Source organism: Oncorhynchus gorbuscha, unplaced genomic scaffold (assembly GCF_021184085.1).
Source record: "Oncorhynchus gorbuscha isolate QuinsamMale2020 ecotype Even-year unplaced genomic scaffold, OgorEven_v1.0 Un_scaffold_2729, whole genome shotgun sequence".
NCBI classification, from domain to species: Eukaryota; Metazoa; Chordata; class Actinopteri; order Salmoniformes; family Salmonidae; genus Oncorhynchus; species Oncorhynchus gorbuscha.
In genome coordinates, this window is record NW_025747161.1 from 33049 (window position 1) to 54699 (window position 21651).

Here is a 21651-nt window from a genome sequence, read left to right on the forward strand (position 1 = left end):
CCGGTTTCCGAGCTGGTCACGGGTGCACCTCAGCCACGCTCAAGGTCCTAAACGATATCATAACCACCATCGATAAAAAAAAACAGTACTGTGCAGCCGTATTAATCGACCTGGCCAAGGCTTTCGACTGTCAATCACCGCATTCTTATCAGCAAACTCAACAGCCTTGCTTTCTCAAACAACTGCCTCGCCTCGCTCCAGAAGGTGTACTTCACTGGTCACCCCCAAAGCCAACTCCTCCTTTCACCGACCTTTCCTTCCAGGTCTCTGCTGCCAAAGACTGGAACGAATTGCAAAAATCACTGCATCTGGAGACTAACTTTAAGCATCAGCTATCAGAGCAGCTTACCGATCATTGCACCTGAACACAGCCCATCTGTAAATAGCCCACCCAACATTGTTATTATTATTTTTCTCCTTTGCACCCCAGTATCTCTACTTGCACATTCATCTTCTGCACATCTATCACTCCAATTTTAATGCTAAATTGTAAATATTTCACCACTAAGGCCTATTTATTATCGCCTTACCTCCCTAATCTTACTACATTTTCACACACTGTATGTAGATTTTTCTATTGTGTTATTGACTGTAACATTTAACATTTAACATTTAAGTCATTTAGCAGACGCTCCTATCCACTGTACGTTTGTTTATCCCATGTGTAACTCTGTGTTGTTTGTGTCGCACTGCTTAACTTTATCTTGGCCAGGTTGCAGTTGTAAATGAGAACTTGTTCTCAACTGGCCTACCTGGTTAAATAAAGGTGAAATATATAAATAAAAAACTTTTAGGTTTGGAAATGTACAGTGTATTGGGGTATGATGCTGTAGAGCTCAAATACAGACAACAAACACCCACCAGGGATTGTTGCAATACAATTGGATAATGAGAACCGATATCACCGTTGTTAAGATTCAGAAATTTGACCCGAATACCCCAGACCTGTGTGTTCAAGGCACCTTGTATCATTGCCTGGAGGAATGTGCTGAGATAAATGTTTTGGAGCAAAGATCTCTGAGATGACCTCTACCCCAATACCACTAATCCCTAAACTATACCTCCTAAATCTTTCCCCAGATAATATCCCTTTACATAGGAGAGAAAATAAAATGGTTGACCTCTATCACAAGTTAGACATTTAATTGCTCTCCACTGGAAGTATGTCAGTTCCCCCTCACTTGGTCATTGGTAAAAAATAATTAACATCAAGCCTGGCTCTTGAAAATGTACTTATATAGTGAAAAAGAAAGCCCCAGAGTTTCATAATATTTTAGATCTGTTTTGTGTGTTTTTGCAAACTGGTGATATTGTAGAAGCATTGGAACTGTAAATCTGTATATTCTCTATATTTTATGTGAATATTGGCTCTAGTCGAAGCGTAATCTGCATTATCTACAACTGTATATTATACTTTATTTATTTATATTATTGGATTTCTTTATGTTTGGTTGTCATGTTGTCATCTCTCTTTGGGTTGGGGGGTGAAAAAGAAAATACAATATAGATACAAATAATGATTGATGGAAGCCATTGTGTTCTTGGGGACCTTCAACGCTTCTAGGGGCCCCCCGAGTGGTGCAGCGGTCTAAGGCACTGCATCTCAGTGCAAGATGCATCCCTACAGACCCTAGTTTGATAACAGGCTATATCACAACTGGACATGATTGGGAGTCCCATAAGGGCTGCTGGCAATTGGTCCAGCGTAGTCTGGGTCAGGTCGGGGTAGGCCATCATTGTAAAAAAATAATTGTTCTTAACCGACATGCCTAGTTAAATAAAAGGTTTAAAAAATGTTTTTAAAGAAACACTGCAGTAATGTTTTGGTTCCCTCCCCCAGATCTGTGCCTCAACATAATCCTTTCATGGAGTTCTATGGACAATTGCGTCTGAATATTATTACACATGTAGAAAACCGAGTCGTTACATTTAGATTCAAAACAGTAGTGCAACCGTAAAAATGGTCTCTGCTGCACCCTCACTGCCTGCACTGAACTCCGTTGACGCAGACCGAGTGGCACCACCATTTTACCAGCTTGGGAATATTCCCTTTCATGGAGATCTATGGACAAATCCGTTGACCTCATGGCTTGGTTTTTGCTCTGACATGCACTGTAAACTGTGGGACCTTACATAGACAGGTGTGTACCTTCACAAATCATGTCCAATCAATTGAATTTACCACAGGTTGACAACAATCAAGTTGAAGAAACATCTCAAGGATGATCAATGGAAACAGGATGCACCTGAGCTCAATGTTAAGTCTCATCGCAAAGGATTTGAATACTTACATAAATAAGGTATTACTGTTTTTTTTTATTTTAGAAAATGTGAAAACATTTCCAAAACCAGTGTTTGCTTGGTCATTATGGGATATTGTGTGTAGATTGATGAGGATTTTTTTTATTTAATCCATATTAAAATAAGGCTGTAACAAAAACAAAATGTGGGAAAAGGGGTCTAAATTCTTCCTGAATGGGAGAGGGGATACCTAGTCAGTTGTACAACTGAATGCATTCAACTGAAGTGTGTCTTCCACATTTAACCCAACCTCTGAATCAGAGAGGTGCGGGCGGGGAGCTTCCATAATGGACATCCATATCTCTAGCGCCCGGGGTTCAGTGTGTTAACTGCTATGCCCTGGGGCCCGGGGTTCAGTGTGTTAACTGCTATGCTCTGGGGCCCGGGGTTCAGTGTGTTAACTGCTATGCTCAGGGGCCCGGGGTTCAGTGTGTTAACTGCTATGCTCTGGGGCCCGGGGTTCAGTGTGTTAACTGCTATGCTCAGGGGCCCGGGGTTCAGTGTGTTAACTGCTATGCTCTGGGGCCCGGGGTTCAGTGTGTTAACTGCTATGCTCAGGGGCCCGGGGTTCAGTGTGTTAACTGCTATGCTCTGGGGCCCGGGGTTCAGTGTGTTAACTGCTATGCTCAGGGGCCCGGGGTTCAGTGTGTTAACCTCTTGAACCTATGGGGGCGCTGTGTCATTATTGGATAAAAAGACGTGCCCGATTTAAGCGCAATATTTTGTCACGAAAAGATGCTCGACTATGCATGGAATTGACAGCCTTGGAAAGACAAAACTCTGACGTCTGCAAAACTGCAAAGATATTATCTGTGAGTGCCCCAGAACTAATGCAACAGGCGAAACCAAGATGATGTTTCATACAGGAAATGCCCCGGATTCTGAAGGCGCTGTGTTCCAATGTCTCCTTATATGGCTGTGAATGCGCCAGGAATGAGCCTGTGCTTTCTGTCTATTCCCCGAGGTGTCTGCAGCATTGTGACGTGTTTGTAGGCATATCATTGGAAGATTGACCATAAGAGACTACATTTACCTGGTGTCCCGCCCGGTGTCCTGTGTGCATAATCTGTAGGTCCATGCGCGTTCCATTTCTTCAGAAGAGAAAGTAAACTGCCACGATGGATTTTATCGTCGATAGATATGCGAAAAACACCTTGAGGATTGATTCTAAACATTGTTTGCCATGTTTCTGTCGATATTATGGAGTTAATTTGGAAAAATGTTAGTGTTTTAATGACTTTTTTTTCCCCTTAACCAAACGTGATGAACAAAACTGAGCGATTAGTCGACACAAATAATATTTTTTGTAAAAACGGAACATTTGCTATCTAACAGAGTCTCCTCATTGAAAACATCTGAAGTTCTTCAAAGGTAAATTATTTTATTTGAATGCTTTTATGGTTTTTGTGGAAAATGTTGCATGCTGAATGCTAACGCTAAATGGTACGTTAGCCATCAATACTGTTACACAAATGCTGGTTTTGCAATGGTTGAGAAGCATATTTTGAAAATCTGAGATGACAGTGTTGTTAACAAAAGGCTAAGCTTGAGAGCAAATAGATTCATTTCATTTCATTTGCGATTTTCATGAATAGTTAACGTTGCGTTATGGTAATGAGCTTGAGGCTGTAGTCACGATACCGGATCCGGGATGGCTCGATGCAAGAAGTTAACTGCTATGCTCTGGGGGCCGGGGTTCAGTGTGTTAACTGCCGTGCTCAGGGGCCCGGGGTTCAGTGTGTTAACTGCTATGCTCTGGGGCCCGGGGTTCAGTGTGTTAACTGCTATGCTCTGGGGCCCGGGGTTCAGTGTGTTAACTGCTATGCTCTGGGGCCCGGGGTTCAGTGTGTTAACTGCCCTGCTCAGGGAGCCGGGGATCAGCGTGTTAACTGCCGTGCTCAGGGAGCCGGGGTTCAGTGTGTTAACTGCCGTGCTCAGGGGCCCGGGGTTCAGTGTGTCAACTGCCGTGCTCTGGGGCCCGGGGTTCAGTGTGTTAACTGCCGTGCTCAGGGAGCCGGGGTTCAGTGTGTTAACTGCCGTGCTCAGGGGCAGAATTACATATTTTTACCTCATCAGCGCAAGGATTCGATCCAGCAACCTTTCGGTTACTGGCCCAACATTCTAACCACTAGGCTACCAGTACGTATTCATTTTAGTAGGCTGTGTAACACAAAAGGAGAATAAAAAAACTATCAAAGTATCTCATAAGTCTTGAAAAGTATGACCTATATCATCCTCCACTCACTATCACAAGGGTTAGAAACTACAGACTATATTCATAGAACTTTAAAACTGGCAGTTTGTCTACTTCACTTCTTTAGTCTACTCTCTGATTACTCCAGATAGCTCAGTGAATAAAACAAATGCTGGCAATACTGGTGTCAAACCATGCAAGTGTCAGTAGCATGAAATAACATCTACCTTCTCATTGAAACAGTTCATCATGAAACAGTTCTACTGCAACTGTTCATGCACAGTGGGAAGTTGTAATGAACAACAAACTTAAATAGATAGAACCTGCTCTTACCATGAGAAACAGATTCCCCAATCTTCTCCTCCTCTTCTTCATCTTTAATGTTGACATTCAGCTCCAGTGTTTGACTGCAGTCTTCCAGCTTCACTGATGCCATCTCTGGATCCTGCAGAGCAAACTGTGCTCCACTGTCACAATCAGGACCCAGTGACTGTAGGTTTGGACACAGTGTGGAAGGAGAGAGGCAGGCTGGGTTTGTCCTCACTATTGATGTTACCGGTGTCATACCTGAGTCGGCAAGTAGTAGAAGAGAAACAGACACAAAAGTACATTTCTTGACAGTTCTGGCACCTTCTTTATTCTTTATTAAATATGTTACATTTGTTCTTGTTCAATTATCTAATTCAGTGCTCGACTTGGACTGAAATAGTTGCCGATACTCATTTTGTGTGCCGGTACTGTTTATATTTAGGTGCAGGAGCTTCATAATACATTTGAGCTAAAACGTAACCTGTAGTAGATAAATGCATACATTACTCAAAAACTGTTTAGTACAAGGTTACGGTTTGTTTTAGGCAGCACTATGTGCTATTTTCCTTAATAACCTTGTATTCACGGTTTTACTTCAAAAACACAACACAGTAGTGCAACCGTGAAATTGTCTCCCTCTGCAGATGAAGGTTGTTGACGCAGAACGAGTGGCGCCGCCATTTTACCAGCTTGAGAATATTTCCTTTCATGGGGTTCTACGGACAATTCCTTCGACCTCATGACTTGGTTTTTGCTCTGACATGCACTGTCAAATGTAGGACCTTATATAGCCAGGTGTGTGCCTTTCCAAATCATGTCCAATCAATTGAATTTACCACAGGTTGACAACAAGCAAGTTCTAGTAACATCTCAAGGATGATCAATGGAAACAAGATGCACCCGAGCTCAATGTCGAGTCTCATAGCCAAGGGTCTGAATACTTATGGAAATAAGATATCTGTTTTGAATTTTTTATAAATGTGAAAACATTTCTAAAAACCTGTGTTTGCTTTGTCATTATGGGGTATTGTATGTAGATTGATGAGGAACGTTTCTTATTTAACCCATTTTAAAATAAGGCTGTAACGAAACAAAATGTGGAAAAGGTCAAGGTGTCTGAATACTTTCCGAATGTACTGTACATATTCATATCATTAGACTGTCCAATACAAAGGGGAATAAAACTAATCTAAAAGTATCTCATAAGTCATTAAAATTATGAGCCATATCATCCTCCACTCACTATCACAAAAGGGTTAGAAACTACACAGACTCCCTTCATAGAACTTTAAAACACAGGCAGTTTGTCTACTTCACTTCTTTAGTCTACACTCTGATCACTTCAGATAGACCAGTGAATAAAACAAATGCTGACAATACTGGTGTCAAACCAGGCAAGTCTCAGTAACATGAAACAACATCTACCTTCTCATTGAAACAGTTCATCATGAAACAGTTCTACTGCAACTTTTCATACAATGTGGGAAGTTGGTATGAAACACAAACTTAGTTAGATAGAACCTGCTCTTACCATGAGAAACAGATTCCCCAATCTTCTCCTCCTCTTCTTCATCTTTAATGTTGACATTCAGCTCCAGTGTTTGACTGCAGTCTTCCAGCTTCACTGATGCCATCTCTGGATCCTGCAGTGCAAACTGGGCTCCACTGTCACAATCAGGACCCAGTGACTGTGGGTTTGGACTCAGTGTGGAAGGAGAGAGGCAGGCTGGGTTTGTCTTCACTGTTGATGTTACCGGCTTCAGACTTTATCTGAGTCGGTCTGTAGTAATAAAGAGAAACAGTTACTCTTGACAGTTCTGGTACTTTCTTAGTTCTCTAAAAATATTGTTCATATTTAGGTACAGGAGCTCCACAATACTGTTGAGGTAATATTCTATAAGAGGAACATGAGCTCAAAGTAGAAATTTGAGGTGACGGTACTCAGCTCTGATGAGCTCCTGTCCAAGTCAAGAACTGATCTCATTTCAATAGATCTGGTAGCTAAGCATTGATAGCAAAACATTAATTAATTAAAAAGTACACACTTCAAAATGAGTTAAAACATGATCTATAGTAAATTTCCCAAATTCACATAAATGCAGAAATGACAAAAACCATTTAGTACAAGGTTGCAGTATGTTTTAAGCAGCACTATGTACTATTTTCCTGAATAACCTTTTCTTCACTGCATTTCAATCAAAAACCAATAGTATTTCCGTTCACACCATAGTAACATTTATAGATAAAGATAACTTAATGTGGCTGAATATTAGTATACATGTAGAAAACTGATAATCATTACAAATTAGCTCCAAAACAGTAGTAGAACCGTAAAATTGTCTCTCTGCTGCACCCTCACTGCCTGCACTGAAGTACGTTGATGCAGACCGAGGGGGAGCCGCCATTTTACCAGCTCGTGAATTTGACACAAAACCAAACACGACATGTAAAACGAAACCAGAAATCTCAAATAGATTGATCCTAAATGAAATTACCTTGACGAAATTATATACATCCCCTGAGACTAAAGTCATCACGTTCACTCACGCGGTTTGACACAAAACATAGCACATAAAACCTTAATCAAAGGTGATAATACCTTGACGTATTTGTTACCTAGCATGTTATGACATGTTCTTTCGATATTATAACGTGCTATTACATACCAGTAGACATACATTAGAAACGGACACAGAAGTTGTCGTCTCGACTGCACAATTTGGCGTATCCTTTATTCTGAAGAATGATGTACGCCTGCGCGGAACTTCCTGTTCCCCCACTACCAGTTTCTAAACCCAGAGACGTAACAACGCGAGACTTCAGAGAAGGCTTGTGAAGCACACCAAGCCTGGTCTTGAGAAGTCAATTAGAGAAGTGAACAATTCTGACACTTTGCAGCGGCTAATATCCATTTCATAACTGCAGTGGCTTGTTAACAATAGCTCTCACTGCGTATCCTACCTATCACATGTAGTCTAGTTATTAGCTTAAGAGCGGGGCAAGTAACCGAAATATTGCTGTGTCGAATCCCCGACATGACAAGGTAAAAATCTCTCTCTGCCCCTGAACAATGCAGTTAACCCACTGTTCTGTTCCCTGGTAGGCCGTCATTGTAAATAATAATTTGTTCTTAACTGACTTGCCTTGTTAAATAAAGTTGTTTTGTTTTTTAATCACATGAGTATGCAGACCGAGGTAAAGTTGGTTTTATATATATTCATTCGCCAAAAGCCATTTAAAATGGCAAAAATCTATAACTAATTAATTGATTGTCACATAAAAATAGAAATGGTTTATTCTATAAATATCTAGTATACTTTTACAACCTTTTTTGAGTAGAATTTCCAGTTGACTTGATAGAAATACATAATCTATCACATGTACTTTAAAACTGTATAAAACAATAATTAATCATTTGCCACAGAAACATCAAACTATGTATGATTTATTCTATAAATGTCTAGTATATAGTCTAGTAGATTGTCGCACAAGAAAAAAGTGTTATAGACGAGACAAAAACGTCAAGAGAGAGAAAGGTGCGTTTTCCATTGAATTTGTTTAGTTTTATTTTGGGGATACATGAATTCTGCTGAACGGGGAAGTTAGTTAGCATTTTGGCTAGCTGGCTAACTGCAGTGCCATAACCGTAGCTAGTTAACGTTAGCTGGCGTTATTGTTAGGCCTGCTAACTAGTTACCATATCACATTGTACAGAATATACTTTCCATGTAGTATGTTGAGTTTTGTTTGGATTAGCTAGGTAGCTTTCTAACCTTGACTAGCTACTGTAGTTGACCAGCTACTGCTAAGTTTCCTAACCTGAAGCTGACAAATAGCTATGATATGGTCGCTACTGGCTAGCTAGCTGGGCTCACCTTTGTGTGAAGCTAGCCACAATAACTATTATCCACATCAGTGGAATTTACGGCTTGCCTTCATAATAAAAGTTCCCCATTGGAAACAGGGTGTGGTCAATCTTGGGTTAGTTAAACATATCTTTCGTGTTAGCATGCACTTTTATAGCTAGCTGGATAACACAGTAACTAGTTAGCAAGGCATAGCTAGCTATAGGCTTAAACCATGGAAACCATGGATGATGATAACTACTATAGGGTAATGTAGAGTCTAAATTGTCATACATTATTCTTCTCTACGACAGATTTCCACAAGGTCTCAGACTCCAAGATGGGAAAATGCCTACTAGAACGAAACATATAACAGAGACAGAGTTGTTGATATTCATTGTTATTTGTAACATTAAAAAGGAGGACAAGAAGATAATCCCGTTTTTCTAAATTAGCTACAGTGCTTTCGAAAGTATTTAGACCCCTTTGACTTTTTCCACATTTTGTTACTTTATATCCTTATTCTAAAATGTATTAAATAAAACGTTTTCCTCAGCAATCTACACACAATACCCCATAATACCAATGAAAACACGTTTTTAGAAATGTTTGCAAAAAAACACATTTAAACAGAAATACTTATTTACATAAGTATTCAGACCTTTCGCTATCAGACTTGAAATTGAGCTCTGGTGCATCCTGTTTCCATTGATTATCCTTGATGTTTCTACAACTTGATTAGAGTCCACCTGTGGTAAATTAAATTGATTGGACATGATTTGTAACGGCACACACCTGTCTATATAAGGTCCCACAGTTGACAGTAGATGTCAGAGAGATGCTTGATGAAAACCTGCTCCAGAGTGTGTGCAGGACTTCAGACTGGGGTGAAGGTTCATCATCCAACAGGACGACAACCCTAAACACACAGTCAAGACAACGCAGGAGGGGCTTCTGGGCAAGTCTCGTAATGTCCTTGAGTTACCCAGCCAGAGCCCGGCCACTGCTCGGAGCCTGGTTGCTGTCTAGGTTTATTCCTAGGTTCCTTCCTTCTAGGGAGTATTTACTAGCCACTGTGCTTCTGCATTGCTCTTTGGGGTTTTAGTCTCGGTACCTGCACCCTCAGCGGAGTCAACGAACACCGGAAGCATCTGTTTTTCAGGGAAAAGGCAGAGAGGAAGCCAAAGCCTGAAAATAACAAGCTTCTGGTGTTTCACACCAACTGACTTGTTCTTCTGATGTTGTTCACACAGGAGACCATATTGAGACATTATCTACATCCAGAGAGCAACAGCAGGAAGATGAGAGCTAAGAGGTCTCACCACTGCCTACATTGAGGAGATTTTCCCAATTCTATCAAAGCTAAAAATACACACAGGAGAGAATCTGTATCTCTGCTCTGACAGTTCATAATTCAACACTGGAGAGAAGCCCTACTCCTGTTCTGACTGCAAGAATATTTTCTCTCAGCAGAGCAACTTAACACCAACGTATGTATACACACAGGAGAGAAGCTTTACTCCTGCTCTGTTGGAAGAGTTTCTCAAAAAGACAACAACATACATAAATGTGAGAATCTTCATCAGTTCTCTGACTAGTGTAGATTAAAATAATTCCATCACTTATCAAAAAGTTGTAACACTCTAATTTAGTCCTATTGTTTCTCACTTTGAGAGAACTGTGCAGAGGAAAGAGAGCGTTATAGAATGTTAGCCTCTCTTTACTTTACTGATCAGTATGCACCTGGTCAGTTTTGGTGTGTTTTGATAGCTTCTACTGTAAAGATATTTAGAGCACCTTAGATTTGCCTTTAGGGTAGAATATCCTCTGTGAGGCTGGTTGACTGGGTGGTACTGCTTCCCTCTGCAGTTTTCTGTGAGAATGAGATGGCATAACATGTATCAGATAGAGATGGTGTGATGATCAGTTTTCACCATTAGTTTGGGTGGAGACTTTTTGTTTATTAAATTGTATTTTAAAACTAGATTTGTTATTTTAATCATTAATGATGAATATGTTTGGATAACAATTGAAACCTGCTTAATTTACCTGCCAATAAAAAATTAAGGTTGTACATTAATTTATACTGGTCAAACTCTTCTCTTCTGCACAATCAATTACCAAAAAACTATGTTTCAAGTGACATTTACTGTTTTTCTGAAGCTGAACAAGACAGGAAGTTGAAAGGAGCATCACAAAGCTAAATCTGACCTATTCTCTAACATGTTATGTCAGCATAAGCAGCTGTGAGACCTGCTAGAGTACTGGAACTTTATTGACCTACTGAATCATTGTAGTTTTGGGGGTAAATATAAAGATGTTGTTTAATTCATGGAATTTAAATTAAAAACAGAACAATGCTGTGTAAAGGCTATTTGACCAAGAAGGACAGTGATGGAGTGCTGCATCAGATGACCTGGCCTCCACAATCACCGAAAATAGAGACCATCTACAAAAGTAGTAAGTCCATCAATCCAATAGATGTCGCTATTAGGAACACTGTGGTAGTGGGGGGAACAGGAAGTTCCGGCAGGCGCACACCATTCTTTACAATAAAGAAAACGCCTGAACTGTGCTGTCCTTTTCTCTTTATTACTACAGGTATGTAATAGCACGTTTAAACGGTCTAATATCGAAAGAACATAACATGTTAGGTATTATCACGTTTGGGAAAGGTTTTGTGCCAAACTGAGTGTGTGAAGAACGTGCAAAACAATATTTTTACAAGCGCACGATGCGGAGTCCACCACACGTTCATATGTGAGGCTTTCCAGGTTCGTATATAGCTCAGTGGGTTTCGCCTGGGGATGTTCAGAACAAAAACGTTTTGGAAAGTTGCAGATAGAAATGCTCTGAATAGAACTGACATGATTCCTTAGAATCGGAGGCATGTTTGTTCTACATAATACTTTTCTATCGGAATGTGGCCAACGTCTCCGTCCATCTGCTGGAAACAGCCCTGGTACCCGCTTGTCCCTACGTATGTGAAGATAGCTACAATAATGGAATTTGCGGTTCTCCCTCAAAATAAAAGTCCCTCATTGAAAGTCACGCAAACTGATACAAAATAGTGTTATCATGCCATGTCTGGACTAGATAACGCTAAACATGGTTCGATTGTTACTCAATTTAAAATGAATTACAATAATGAATTCGTTTCATTATTGAGTCCCATAGGGCGGCGCACAATTGGCCAAGCGTCCTCCAGGTTTGGCCGGTATAGGCCATAATTGTAAATAAGAATTTGTTCTTAACTGACTTGCCTATTTAAAAAAAAGTATTAAAAAGTTAAAACAATAACTAGAAAAAAACTGTTTAAATCACACTGGCGGTTTTAGAACGCAACATTGCATTGGGGGCATTCATATATGCTCATATATGCACCCATGAAATGGGTGACACCCACAGAAAACAATTACCAAGGGTTAACACAAATATTAGCTTCGTAGCTCTTATTGCAGGACTTTGACACATTTCCTAGGTGACAAAGGTCCAGATGGATATTGGGGGAGAGAGAGGGAGGGGGATATATAAACACACAAAACAGGTTTAGAATTGAATTGCAGGAAATGAGCTTTAAAACAGCTAAATGATTTCTCTGCCAATTAGAGGATTGTTTAGATTTTGGTATTTCAAGTTAGGGATTTGTTACTATGCCAATAAATGACAATATCCATCGAAGCCCAACGGCAAAAATGAGGGGGTCCGCAGATCCGGACCGAGGTCCACCTGTTGAGTATGGAGGGTCTTTTGTTTGTGTTGGACATTCATATTGCACTCTACAGTCTTACCTATGGATTGTTCAGTCTACTCAGTGACACCCACAGAACACAACTATGTAGAGTTTACACAAATATTAGCATCTCAGCTCTATTGCAGGACTCTGAAACCTCTGTTGTCCGGGAGTTGAACCCTGTGTGTAAACACATTGATTCTCATTGCCAAAAGGCTCAGGATAACTCCTGATAAGGTTGGGTAGCTGATGGGCCTTATCAGCACTTAAATAGCCAAAATAATGAATCACAGGAACCAGGACTAATAAAGCCAATGCAACTGACTGTTTTACTAACGCTAGGCCTTCCACATGGATGGACATTCATAAAGTTATAGACCGACACTGTAGGATACACCCCAGTAAACACAGACCGACATTAAACAGGACCAAATCTGAACCAATCACATCATTAGGCAGGTTTTCATTGACCCGGGTGCATTCAACAAAGCAATGTGGTAAAAACATTATTTGCGACATGTGTAATGGAAACGGCAGATATAGGAGAAATGTTTTAATGCTCGACAACATTTTTATCTGTTTGACGGGTGGATGTTTCTTTTGTTAATGTTTCTTTATTCTGACAAATGAGGATGAAAACATTATTTACCAAATATAATATATTAACAATAACAATAATAATAACAATAATAACAATAATAAAATGTATCAAATAAATGATGATTTTGCCAAATTATTTTGTCCAACTGTTTTATCAGCACAAGATAGTTAAATGAAAACAACCCAGTGGGCAATTGTCTGATCTATTTTCTATTCAAACTTTTTCTAAATGTCAACAAGAACAAAATCCCTGGATAATTTCTTGGAAACAGCTACTGTTTCATAATATTGGAAAGCACAGTACAGCAGAGTACAGGAGAGAAAAGTAACAGTTAGTTCAGTAGAGTACAACAGTACAGAGTATAGTACAGTATAAAGTATTGTACTTTACTCTAATGTTCTCCATTGGGGCTGGGCGATATGGGCCAAAAAAGCATAAAGCTTTATCTTGAGTTTTCAAACTTCTAGGTGATTCACCATAAATATCTCAGTTTAGATTCTAGGTGATTCACCATAAATCTAGTTTAGTTCACCATAAATATCTGATTCACCATAAATATCTCAGTTTAGATTCTAGGCGATTCACCATAAATATCTGTTTAGATTCTAGGTGATTCACCATAAATATCTGTTTAGATTCTAGGTGATTCACCATAAATATCTCAGTTTAGATTCTAGGTGATTCACCATAAATATCTCAGTTTAGATTCTAGGTGATTCACCATAAATATCTCAGTTTAGATTCTAGGTGATTCACCATAAATATCTCAGTTTAGATTCTAGGTGATTCACCATAAATATCTCAGTTTAGATTCTAGGTGATTCACCATAAATATCTCAGTTTAGATTCTAGGTGATTCACCATAAATATCTCAGTTTAGATTCTAGGTGATTCACCATAAATATCTCAGTTTAGATTCTAGGTGATTCACCATAAATATCTCAGTTTAGATTCTAGGTGATTCAACATAAATATCTCAGTTTAGATTCTAGGTGATTCACCATAAATATCTCTGTTTAGATTCTAGGTGATTCACCATAAATATCTCAGTTTAGATTCTAGGTGATTCACCATAAATATCTCAGTTTAGATTCTAGGTGATTCACCATAAATATCTCAGTTTAGATTCTAGGTGATTCACCATAAATATCTCAGTTTAGTTTCTAGGTGATTCACCATAAATATCTCAATTTAGATTCTAGGTGATTCACCATAAATATCTCAGTTTAGATTCTAGGTGATTCACCATAAATATCTCAGTTTAGATTCTAGGTGATTCACCATAAATATCTCAGTTTAGATTCTAGGTGATTCACCATAAATATCTCAGTTTAGATTCTAGGTGATTCACCATAAATATCTCAGTTTAGATTCTAGGTGATTCACCATAAATATCTCAGTTTAGATTCTAGGTGATTCACCATAAATATCTCAGTTTAGTTTCTAGGTGATTCACCATAAATATCTCAGTTTAGATTCTAGGTGATTCACCATAAATATCTCAGTTTAGATTCTAGGTGATTCACCATAAATATCTCAGTTTAGATTCTCTATAAATAAGCCTTGTACAATTAAAGGTTGAATACACTGCATTTCAAACAGTCAGCAATAATCTAATGAATTCAGGGCTTGTGAAGTTATACCGAGGCTAAATATAAGCCTTCCACAACCATGACACCCACTAATCATTTATTATTTGATGCCCTTTTTTGTTACAAATGTAACTAGTAATGACTAACTTATTGTAGGCGTTATAGAACATTAACACAGGCCTCAAAAACCTCTCAAGCCCACATGCTAGTGACTAGCCAGCTAATCTTTATATTTCAAGTTTAGCCAATTTGGATCTATTTGCTAGATAACAAGGTTGAACAGTTGAATTGTTATGAACACACCCTTCTGTCTGTCTCCAACTGTTTGAAAAGCATGTTAGCCTGTCCACTTTGTTCAGATGTTAAATCAAGGGGCCTTATTTCTCAGAATGAGAACGAGTTGCCAGTTCCTTACAGTGCATTCGGAAAGTATTCAGACCCCTTTTCCACATTTTGTTACTTTAGCCTTATTCTAAAATTGATTAAATTTAAATTTTCCTCATCAATCTACACACAATATGCCATAATGACAAAGCGAAAACAGATTTTTAGATTTGTTTGCGAACATAACAAACTCTTTATTTACATAAGTATTCGGACCCTTTGCTATGAGACTCAGAATTGAGGTCAGGTGCATCCTGTTTCCATTGATCATCCTTGAGATGTTTCTACAACTTGATTGTTGTCCACCTGTAAATTCAATTGATTGGACATGATTTGGAAAGGCACACACCTGTCTATATAAGGTCCCACATTTGACAGTGCACGTCAGAGCAAAAACCAAGCCACGAGGTCGAAGGATTTGTCCGCAGAGCTCTGAGACAGGCTTGACTCTTCCTAGAGCTCACCGCCTGGCCAAACTGAGTAATCAAGTAGAAGGGCCTTGATCAGGGTGGTGACCAAGAACCCAATGGTCATTCTGACAGAGCTCCAGAGTTCCTCTGTGGAGATGGGAGAACCTTCTAGAAGGACAACCATCTCTGCAGCACTCCACCACACTTTATGGCAGTGTCCAGACTGAAGCTAGTCCTTAGTAAAAGGCACATGACAACCCGCTTGGAGTTTGCCAAAAGGCACCTAAAGGACTCTCAGACCATGAGAAACAATACTCTCTGGTCTGATGACACACATCTGGAGAAAACCTGGCACCATCCCTACAGTGAAGCATGAAGGTGGCATCATCATGCTGTGGGGATGTTTTTCAGCAGCAGGGACTTCGAGACTAGTCAGAATCGAGGGAAAGATGAATGGAGCAAATTACATTCCTTAATGAAAACCTTCCAAGGACCTCAGACTGGGGTGAAGGTTCACCTTCCAACAGGACAACAGCCCTAAGCACACAGCCAAGACAATGCAGGAGTGGCTTTGGGACAAGTCTCTAAATGTCTTTGAGTGGCCCAGCCAGACCCCTGACTTGAACCAGATCGAACATCCCTGGAGAGACCTGAAAATAGCCGTTCAGCGATGCCCACCATCCAACCTGACAGAGCTTGAGAGGAAATGCAGAGAAGATTGGAGAAACTCCCCAAATACAGGTGTGCCAAGCTTGTAGCGTCATACCCTAGAAGACTCGAGGCTGTAATCACTGCCAAAGGTGCTCCAAAAACGTACTGAGTAAAGGGTCTGAATACTTATGTAAATGTGATATTTCAGTTGGTAATTTTTAATACATTTGGAGAAATAAAATCTAAAAACATGTCTTTGCTTTGTCATTATGGGGTATCGTCTGTAGATTGGTGAGGGGAAAAAACTATTGAATCAATTTTATAATAAGGCTGTAACGTAACAAAACGTGGAGAAGTCAAGGAGTCTGAATACTTTCTGAACGCTCTGTACGTGAATTTAGGAAATCTACTATAGGTTTTGTGCATTTACGTCGCGTAGCCTCGTCTAATTTGAAATTAATTGAATGGTTTGTTGTCAATGCTTAGCTACCTGATCTAATATCGTTTTAGAATAAAGAAAGTGGCAGAACTTTCAAGACTAACTTTTGTGTCCTTTTGTGTCCTCTTTATTACTACTGGCCGACAGATTAAGTCTGAGGCCGGTAACATCAACAGTGAGGCCAAACCCAGCCTGCCTCTCTCCTTCCACACTGAGTCCAAACCTACAGTCACTGGGTCCTGATTGTGACAGTGGAGGCCAGTTTGCACTGCAGGATCCAGAGATGGCATCAGTGAAGCTGGAAGACTGCAGTCAAACACTGGAGCTGAATGTCAACATTAAAGATGAAGAAGAGGAGGAGAAGATTGGGAAATCTGTTTCTCATGGTAAGAACAGGATTCTAACTATATCTTCATAAATTAGACCTCCTTAAGTTATGACCAGTCTATTAATAGATTGACTTCTGTCATTCTGACATCACACATCCCTGAACAACTGGGTTATCTGGAGTGATCAGAGAGTAGACTCAAGAAGTGAAGTAGACAAACTGCCAGTGTTTTGAAGTTCTATGAAATTAGTCTGTAGTTACTAACCCTTATGATTAGAGGTCTACCGATTATGATTTTTCAACGATTATTGGAGGTCTAAAAAAGCCGATACCGATTAATTGGCCAATTTTTTAAAAAGTATTTGTAATAATGAGAAATACAACAATACTGAATGAACACTTATTTTAACTTAATATATCAATAAAATCAATTTAGCCTCTAATAAATAATGAAACATGTTCAATTTGGTTTAAATAATGCAAATGCACAAACAAAGTGTTGGAGAAGAAAGTAAAAGTGCAATATGTGCCATGTAAGAAAGCTAACATTTAAGTTCCTTGCTCAGAACATGAGAACATATGAAAGCTGGTGGTTCCTTTTAACATGACTCTTCAATATTCCCAGGTAAGAAGTTTTAGGTTGTCGTTAATATAGGAATTATAGGACTATTTCCCTCTATACCATTTGTATTTCATTAAGCTTTGACTATTGTATGTTCTTATAGGAACTTTAGTATTGCCAGTGTAACAGTATAGCTTCCGTCCCTCTCCTCGCTCCTCCCTGGGCTCGAACCAGGAACACAACGACAACAGCCACCCTCGAAGCAGAGCAAGGGAAACAACCACTCCAAGGCTCAGAGCGAGTGACGTTTGAAATGCTATTAGCGCTCGCTAACTAGCCAGCCATTTAATTTCAGTTACACCAGCCTCATCTCGGGGGTTGATAGGCTTGAAGTCATAAACAGTGCAATGCTTGACGCACAACAAACAGCTGCTGACAAAACGCACAAAAGTGCTGTTTGAATGAATGTTTACGTGCCTGTTTCTGCCTACCACCACTCAATCAGATACTTAGATACTTGTATGCTTGTATGCTCCGTCAGATTATACGCAACGCAGGACACGCTAGATAATATCTAGTAATATCATCAACCATGTGTAGTTAACTAGTGATTATGATTGATTGATTGTTTTTTTATAAGATAAATTTAATGCTAGCTAGCAACTTACCTTGGCTTACTGCGTTCGGGTAACAGACAGTCTCCTTGTGGAGTGCAAGAAGAGGCAGGTCGTTATTGCGTTGGACTAGTTAACTGTAAGGTTGCAAGATTGGATCCTCCGAGCTGACAAGGTGAAAATCTGTCGTTCTGCACCTGAACGAGGCAGTTAACTGACTTTATTTATTTTTATAACTGACCGTTCCTAGGCCGTCATTGAAAATAAGAATGTGTTCTTAACTTGCCTAGCTAAATAAAGATTAAATAAAGGTGTAAAAAAAATCTGCAAAGTCGGTGTCCAAAAATACAGATTTCCGATTGTTATGAAAACTTGAAATCGGCCCTAATTAATCGGCCATTCCGATTAATCGGTTGACCTCTACTTGTGATAGTGAGTGGAGGAAGATATGACTCATATAATTCATCCCTTTGGCCCCTTTTGGCCTAAATGGCTGACCTCGTTTAGTCAACTGGTCGATTGTTTGGTGGATAGATGTTGGTCGACCAAGCTTTTTTTAGTCGAGCAGTGGCAAATATATACAGTGCTGCTTGAAAGTCTGTGAACCCCTTGTGCAATTATATATTTTTTAGTTTTTACCATGAAATCTTCATTTAATCAGGACCAGTCTTTTTGATCTGATATAACAGGTTTATTTTTACCAATACCAACTGACTAGTTCTTCTGATGTTATTCACACAGGAGACCATGTTGAGACAGTCTCTACATCCAGAGAGCAACAGCAGCAGGAAGATCACAGAGCTAAGAGGTCTCACCACTGCCCACGTTGTAAGGAGAGTTTCTCAATTCTATCAAAGTTAAAAATACACCTAAAAATACACACAGGAGAGAATCTGTATTCCTGTACTGACTGTGGGAAGAATTTCACAACATTAAAATTTCTGACAGTGCATGAACGGATACACACAGGAGAGAAGACCTACTCCTGCTCTAATTGTGTAAAATGCTTCACATCGTCAACTAAGCTAAAAAGTCATCAGAGAACACACACAGGAGAGAAGCCTCACTCCTGCTCGGACTGTGGAAAGAGTTTCTCTCGACTGGGCAACTTAAAAACACATGAACGTATGCATACAGGAGAGAAGCCTTACTCCTGCTCTGACTGTGGAAAGAGTTTCTCTCGACTGGGCCACCTAAAAACACATGAACGTATACATACAGGAGAGAAGCCTTACTCCTGCTATGACTGTTTAAAATGCTTCGCAACATCAACTGAGCTAAAAGTTCATCAGAGAACACACACAGGAGAGAAGCCTTACTCCTGCTCTGACTGTGGAAAATGCTTCTCAACATGCTCTGGGCTTGAAGGTCACCGGAGAACACACACAGGAGAGAAGCCTTACTCCTGCTCTAATTGTGTAAAAGGTTTCACATCATCAACTAAGCTAAAAATTCATCAGAGAACACACACAGGAGAAAAGCCTTACTTATGCTCTGACTGTGGGGCGAGTTTCTCTCGACTGGGCCACCTAAACACACATGAGCGTATACATACAGGAGAGAAGCCTTACTCCTGCTCCGACTGTGGAAAGGGCTTCTCTCGACTGTGCAACTTAAAAACACACGAACGTATACATACAGGAGAGAAGCCTTACTTATGCTCTGACTGTGTAAAATGTTTCACAACATCAACTGAACTTAAAGTTCATCAGAGAACACACACAGGGGAGAAGCCTTACTTCTGCTCTGATTGTGTAAAATGCTTCACAACATACTCTGGGTTAATAGGTCATCAGAGAACACACACAGGAGAGAAGCCTTACTCCTGCTCTGACTGTGTATGCATACGTTCATGACTGGGAAAAGTTTCTCTACTGGGCCACCTAAAAACATAAACGTATGCATACAGGAGAGAAGCCTTACACCTGCTCTGACTTTTAAAAAGTTTATCTCGAATGGGCCAGTTAAAAATACATCAAATATACATCAAATCAGAAGAGCCTCATCAGTTCTCAAAGACCAGCTGAGATTAAAGTCACTCCATCACTTAAGTCTCGTAAAAGAAGTGATAACAGTGAGCTGGATCAAATAAAGAAAGCGTAGAACATTTGCAATCCTATTGTTTCTCACTGTGAGAGAACTGTGCAGAGGAAAGGGAGTGTTATAGAATGTTAGCCTCTTTACCTTACTGATCTGTGTGCACCTTGCCAGTTTGTGTGTTTTGTTAGCTTCTACAGTAAAGATATTGAGATGACCTTGGATTTTCCCTTAGGGTTGAATATCCTCTGTGAGGCGTCTCACAATGGAGTGGTTGACTGGTTTGTACTGCTTCCCTGAGCTGGTGGATACAACATACACCGAGTGTATAAAACATTAAGGACACCTGCTCTTTCCATCACATAGCCTGACCAGCTGAACCCAGATGAAAACTATGATCCTTAAAGATCTAGTTGTTTTGTATTTATTATGGATCCCCATTAGCTTTCAGCAAAAAACAAGAAACTGCGGTTGCAATGGGCTAAGGAATGAAAACACTGGACACTGGAAAATTTGAAAAATATTGCCTGGTCTGATGAATCCCTGTTCCTGCTGTGTCATGCTGATGGGAGGACTGGGGTATGCAGGAAACCATGAGTACATGTATCCCTGCTGTGTGTCAACATTGCAGGCTGGTGGTGATGGTGTGGAGTGTGTTTTCATGGCACATATTGGACCCCTTGAAAGAAGTGGAGCAACATTTGAATGCCACAGGATATCTAAACATCATTGCCAATCAGGTGCCTCCCTTCATGGCAGCAGTATATCCATCTGTAAATAGATTTCTTCAGCAGGATTACGCCACAAGGCTTGTCCAGAAATGGTTCCAAGAACATGACAGTGAATTCAGTTTACTGCAGTGGCCTGACGAGTCACCAGATCTCAATCCAATTGTTCATCTGTGGGAGGAGATGGAAGGAGCTATTCGGAGTAGAGATCCACTCCCAGCCACATTGACACAATTGTGGGAAGCATTGGAGTCAACATGGGCCAGAATCCCTGTGGAACGCTCTCAACACCTTGGGAGTCCATGCCCCATCGACTTGGGGATTTTCTGAGGACAAAGGGGGCTGCAACTCAATATTAGGAAGGTGTTTCAACTGTTTTGTACGCTCCGTGTATATCAGATAAAGATGATGTGATGATCAGTTTTCAGCATTAGTTTGGGTGGATTATTTTATATTACTAAACAACTTTTGTTTAATGATAAACAGACTATGAATTGACTACTTGTGTTTATTAAATTTGATTTTAATATTAGATTCAATATTTTAGTCATTGATGATGAATGTATTTGAATAACTGTATTGAATATAATTGATCTGGTGGCAGGTAGCCTAGCGGTTAAGAGTGTTGGGCTAGTAACTGAAAGGTTGCTGGTTTGAATTCCGAGCCGACAAGGTGAATAATCTGTCATTGTGCCCTTGAGCAAGGCAATTAACTCTTAATGTTTCCTGTAAATCGCTCTGGATAAGAGCATCTGCTAAATGACAAGGATGTTATGAAAAATGTTTGTACATTAATTTAAAAAAATACCTTTATTTAACTAGTCACGTCAACTAGAACAAATTCTTATTTTCAATGACGGCCTTGGAACAGTGGGTTAACTGCCTTATTCAGGGGGAGAACAACAGATTTTTACCTTGTCAGC

The 21651-nt window shown here is 39.8% G+C and overlaps 1 long non-coding RNA gene across 1 annotated transcript; it reads left to right on the forward strand.

Annotated features, from left to right (window-relative positions):
* Positions 1–16786: 16786 nt before the first annotated feature.
* LOC124026396 lies at positions 16787–21260 on the forward strand. Its single transcript, XR_006837287.1, has 2 exons — positions 16787–16845; positions 18705–21260. It is a non-coding gene; the product is annotated as an uncharacterized LOC124026396 (long non-coding RNA).
* The last annotated feature ends 391 nt before the right edge of the window (positions 21261–21651 follow it).